At 36.1% G+C, this 6,000-nt stretch overlaps 1 non-coding gene across 1 annotated transcript; it reads left to right on the plus strand.

Moving 5' to 3' along the window:
• Positions 1 to 5,022: 5,022 nt before the first annotated feature.
• On the plus strand, positions 5,023 to 5,129 carry LOC136146769 (U6 spliceosomal RNA). Its single transcript, XR_010659057.1, has one exon. It is a non-coding gene; the product is annotated as a U6 spliceosomal RNA (small nuclear RNA).
• The last annotated feature ends 871 nt before the right edge of the window (positions 5,130 to 6,000 follow it).

A 6,000-nucleotide genomic window follows, 5' to 3' on the forward strand; every position in this document is an offset into this window, starting at 1 on the left:
GATGCCTTATCAGATATAATCTGATCTACAGTTCTTAAAATCAGGTAAATAATTATCCTTACCCCCAGTAGATTCTATTGCATGTATAACCAAGTGTGTGTCTTCATTCATGTCTGAGTAGTGAGGTGCTTGGACTCCATCATGGTTTACTGATTTTTGTCTTTTTAGTTTGTTTATTTGTGTTTTTCCTTACTTAATCCTCTTAAATAAAACTCTCAAGATTGTACTAATCAGTTCAGTTCAGTTCAGTTCAGTTGCTCAGTTGTGTCCAATGCCAAACAAAAGATGCCAAATATATCTCCTAGCACACACCCAGATATATAATGCATTTCTAAACAATGTATAAAACTGTATATTAGAAAAATACATAAAATATAAAATAGTGTATTATTTGCCAGATATTCCCAATCCCAATGTAAGCTACTATCTACACAAGTGTTACTTTCTCTGGTGTGGTACTTATTTATCATACTCTTCAAAACATTCTTGACCTATAGAATATATAGAAATAATGACTTTTTTCCACTATCTAAGTCTAGAATGAAAGTCCTTCAGATATATGACTGTAAAAAGGATTGCTCTGTTTTACATGGAAATATTACACCGTTCTGTGTCTCCTGTCTATATTGCACACTTCTGTTCCAGGTGTGAAATGTCAAAGTCACTCAGTTGTGTCTGACTCTTTGCGACCTCATAGACTTTACAGTCCATGGGATTTCCCAGGCCAGAATACTGGAGTGGGTAGCTATTCCCTTCTCCAGGAGGTCGTTCCAACCCAGGTATCAAACCTAAGTCTCCCCCATTGTGGGCAGATTCTTTACCAGCTGAGCTACCATGGAAGCACAAGAATGCTGGAGTGGGTTGCCTACCCCTTCTCCAGGGGATCTTCCTGACCCAGGAATTGAACCGAGGTCTCTGGCTTTGCAGGATTCTTTACCAGCTGACCTACCAGGGAAGCCCAGGTGGCTCAGGGGTAAAGAATCCACCTGCCAATGAAGGAGATGCAGGGGATGTGGGTTTGATCCCTGGGTTGGAAAGTCCTCCTGGAGAAGGAAATGGCAACCCACACCAGTATTCTTGCCTGGGAAATCCCATGGACAGAGGAACCTGGTGGGCTACAGCCCATAGGGTCACAAAGAGTAGGACACAAGTGCACAGACATATTTATGAAATGTTTTCTCCAATTTTATCTCTAGCTAATTCAAGTCATTCTGAATATTGGTAAAGAATTTCTTCATTTGGGTCTCCCTGGTGGTTCAGATGGTAAACAATCTTCTTACAATGCAGAAGACCCTGTTTTGATCCTTGTGTTGAGAAGATCCCCAGAACAAGGAAATCAAAACCTACTCCAGTGTTTTTACCCGAGATATCTCACGGATGGAGGAACCTGGCAGGCTACAGTCCATGGAGTCGCAAAGAGTTGAATACAACTGAGTGAAATTTCCTTATTTAGGAAGACTTCAAATTATTTTATAATTATATTTACCTGTCTACTTTGATAACTGTGATTTCTTTGAAATGTCAATATCTACCTATCCTGAAAACCTGCATAGCGTGTGGGTATTTTGGAAACTTGTGTATGTACACACACACACACAAACACGCAATTGGGTGCATCACCGACTCAGTGGACATGAGTTTGAGCAAGCTCCCGGGGTTGGTGATGGACAGGAAAGCCTGGTGTGCTGCAGTCCACGGGGTCGCAAAGAGTCGGACATGACTGAGCGACTGAACTGAATTGAACTGAACTGAATTATTTCTAAGGTAATTTGAAGACATGGGATTTGAATCAGAGGGTCTATTTTAAGTTTTTAACCACCTTTTTAACTTTCATTATGTAACAGCAGAATCCCATGTAAATAGGTCACTTAAGGTTTAGAATATTATTAAAAATTTTTCATACTGGAAGAACGAAGAATCTTTGATTTGCTTTATGTTTTAAATATACATTTTTAAGTTTTACAGATTTTTTTTCTTTCACTACAGAGAAAGGCATAGTTCTGATAATTGCTCTGCTTTTTGCAAATTATCAGAAAGATGTAAAGTGTATTTACTGACACTAAAAAGTTACTCTTTGGCATTATTATTTGCTAATGAGCTTGTTTCAGAATGTTTGCAAGCTTATGTGACAGGATGACATTTTATTATATGAATAAGGTCAGCTCTGTTATTTAGTTCTTGAAAAAAAAAATTTCTTCTTGAAATGTGAAGCTATTAAGTACATTTGACTCAAAGCTTGCGCTAAAGACAAGAAGTGGCACCTCAAATTCATGTAGCTGCTCTAACCTATAAGGTGGAGTTTTGGCAATTATAAGGGGATGTCAGGAGGTACTTTGCAGATAGTGATTAGTCATGTTAAAGGTTATGTTCAAGCTAAATTTTGAATGGCACAGTGGCTATTAGTTGAAAGAGCAAGATATACAGACTTAGAAGTTGAAATGTAAAGTTTACTCTATCTTCCTTGAAACTTCCTTGCCTTCATCATCCACTGTCATTAAAAATATCAGGATCACTATAATTAGGGGCTCTAAGAAACAAGTACACATTATTTTTAGTTGCCTCAGATGCCAAAAAAATAAAAAGGACTTGGGTTTTGGTCTTTAGGAAATGAGAAGGTTTGAGAGTGTTGTCATAAATCTCTGAAATTGTGAGATTGACTTTTTATTAAAATAACTGTTGTGACTGTAGGATAAATTGAAATGGAAAAAAAAAATCATCTAGAAAGAAGCATATCTCAGTGAAAGGGAAATTTTAGAGCCCTTGATTATGGCAGTATTCCTTTTTGCCAACTGCATTTGTCTCATTATAATAATTTTCAAGTTGATTAAGGTGGTTATTGTTATAATCATTATATAATTGTTATAATATAACTTGGAATATGAGGAGAAGGAGATAAAGTAGCATTTCCACTGGTGATTACAGAAAAGGTATGGGGAGTAAGTTTAATAAAAGCACTGTCCTGTAAGATGAGCAATATTTCAAAAGACTAAAATGTGAAGTGCTTTGTTTTATTTCTTAGTAATTGCAGGAGCCCAGTTGTATTCACTCATGTCTTCTTTGAATGCTTTGTGAATAGTAGCACTCAGAGACAGTGAAATTTATTTCCATATATTTTCTCTTCCCTTAAGTAAAGGCATATTTTCAGTGAATTAAAAAAAAAAATTCTTTAGTCAATTTTCGTTGGAGTACAGTTTTTTTTTTGTTTGTTTGTTTTGTTTTGCTACATTGTGAAGCATATGGGATCTTAGTTTTCCAATTGGGATGGAACACCCTGTGTTTCCTTGCTGTGGAAGCATGGAATCTTAACCGCTGGACCACTAGGGAAGTCCCTTCAGTGAGTTTTTAGGTATATGATAAAACTTCTTTGACCTCAATAATATAAAACTATAAGACAGACAAATTTCAGGATTTGATATATACTAAAAATGAGATTTAACTTCTATGCAGATGTGTTTCATTATCTCAGACAAGCTTCTATTCTTTTTGCTGTGGCCTGTATGCATCATAATAACTTGGTTCTGTTGAAATGTGAATCAAGGCTAGAGAGAGAGAACAGAACAAAGCAACTAAGGGAGCCCATGGGAGCAGAGCCTGTTTGAGTGTGCAGGAAACATTGCTAGGAGGAAGGTTGGAGATTAGCAACATGGACTATCAAATTTTGGATTTCCCAAACTCAGTCATCTCATTCTACATGTTTTCTTCTCAAAGTAGATTCTTTTGGCAGGTAGGGATTGTAACATACTGTATTCAAGTGGAGGCACCACATAAAGAGTCTGCATGTAGGTAACAGTGATGATAACATTTGGCAAAGTGATAGTGAATGTCCTAAGTGAATGTCCTTGATCCTTGTGACTCAAGATAGCAGAGCAATAACTAATGGGACTCCATAGAGAAGAGATCAGGAACTGTGGCAGCAGCAAACAGGAGGAAATAATAATTTAAAAAACATTGCCAATTGAGAGATCTCTCAAATTCATCATTGTGTGTGCACAGTGATCGACTAACATGCTCAGACATCAGTCATGTCCGACTCTGTGACCCTATGGACCGTAACCCACCAGACTCCTCTGTCCATGGATTTTCCCAGGCAAGAGTCCTGGAGTGGATTGCAATTTCCAACTCCAGAAGATCTTCCCACTCAGACGTCAAACCTACAGCTCTTTTGTCTCCTGCATTGGAAAGCAGATTCTTTACCACTAGCACCACCGCAGAAGCCCCAGGTTCATCATTAGTGCTCTAGGAAAACATTGCTCTTTTCAAGGAACACGGCTCAGTTTAAGGGGCATTTTATTTGACAATTAGGCAAGAATGAATGAGGAGAAAGAATTTGGAACTTGCTGTCATTATTTTTTGTTATATTTTCATATTCATACTTAACTTTTTTTTCATATTTAACTTAATATGTATGTTGTGAATAGTTTCGGAAGTACAGAATGAGAACAAATGTCCAATTTTAATCATAGCCTCTGGTTTTAAATATATGTATGTGTAAAGTGAATAAATTGCAATCCATTAATATACAGATAAGTATTAATACTCTCAATGGACATGAGTTTGAGTAAATTCCGGGACTTGGTGATGGACAGGGAGGCCTGGTGTTCTGTGATTCATGGGGTCACAAAGAGTCGGACACAACTGAGCAACTGAACTGAACTGAGCTCATTAATACAATCTTGAGAGTTTTATTTAGGATGCTTAAGTAAGGGAAAACACAAATAAACAAACTAAGAAGACAAAAGTCAGTAAACCATGATGGAGTCCAAGCACCTCACTACTCAGACATGAATGAAGACACACACTTGGCTATACATGCAATAGAATCTACTGGGGGTAAGGATAATTATTTACCTGATTTTAAGAACTGTAGATCAGATTACATCTTCAAGATTTTTCAAAATTAGAGCTAGTGTTATACGATTAGAGTATGTAAAGCAATTGTGATACTGTCCCTGAAAATAGTGTTTTAAAATAATATCTTCTATTTGATTTTCAGTTCCTAATGTGACTTTTATAGCTATTTTGGCACTCACTTCAGCGATACATATGTTAAAATTAGAACTATACAGCGAAGAATAGCATGGCCCCTGCTTAAGGATGACATGTAAATCTGTGAAGCGTTCCATATTTTTGAAAAGATTATTTAAAAAGTAATGCATATATAGCTGAAGCACTTTGTTGTATAGCAGTAATTAACATATTATTGTAAGTCAATTACACTTCAATAAAAACAACTTAAAATTAAAATTTTATTTTAAAATGAAAATTGGATATATTTAAGGTATAAAATATGATTTGATATACATATGAAAAGTTCACTGCAGTCAAGTTAATTAGCATATCTTTTCCTCACATAGCAATCTTTTGTGATCAAAGCACCTGAAATCTACTCTAAAATATCTGCAGGAAATGTCAATGAGTTTTAAAAATCCCCTGTTATATTTAAAGGTCACAAATTAGACATATCACATGAATCTCTTAGAACAATGATATGCAATTATAAGTAAATGTTTTAAAAGTGTTGTTATTACCAATACAAATTCTGTATATTGTATCACCCTTATGTAAAAAATTAGCGTATTTTAAAAAAGATTTTTTAAAGGTAGAGACTAACTTGATGTCACATTTACAAGTATATTTACTCACATATTCTTGGGGTTCCTTCTAATAAGAACTGTATACTCAGACTAAGTAAATTCATATTTTTTCACTGTATGCTCAAAAGTGCTCTGAGTGATAAACTACCCTTGTATCACTAATCTTGCCACTTTAGTAGCCTACAGATTTTTCTCTTGGAAATCAAGTCTGAACTGATTAATATCTACTGCCTTATGAATCTCAAAACTATTAGGCTGAAAGCAAGATGTTATTTGATGATGGTAAGTTTGATGCATAAAGCAGGGTGCTCAAAGCTTGTGCTCTGGGACAACCCAGAGAGATGGGATGGGGAAGGAGGTGGGAGGGGTTTTCAGGATGGGGTGATACATGTGTATCCATGGCTGA

The sequence above is a fragment of the Muntiacus reevesi genome, chromosome 14 (assembly GCF_963930625.1).
Source record: "Muntiacus reevesi chromosome 14, mMunRee1.1, whole genome shotgun sequence".
Lineage (NCBI taxonomy): Eukaryota > Metazoa > Chordata > Mammalia > Artiodactyla > Cervidae > Muntiacus > Muntiacus reevesi.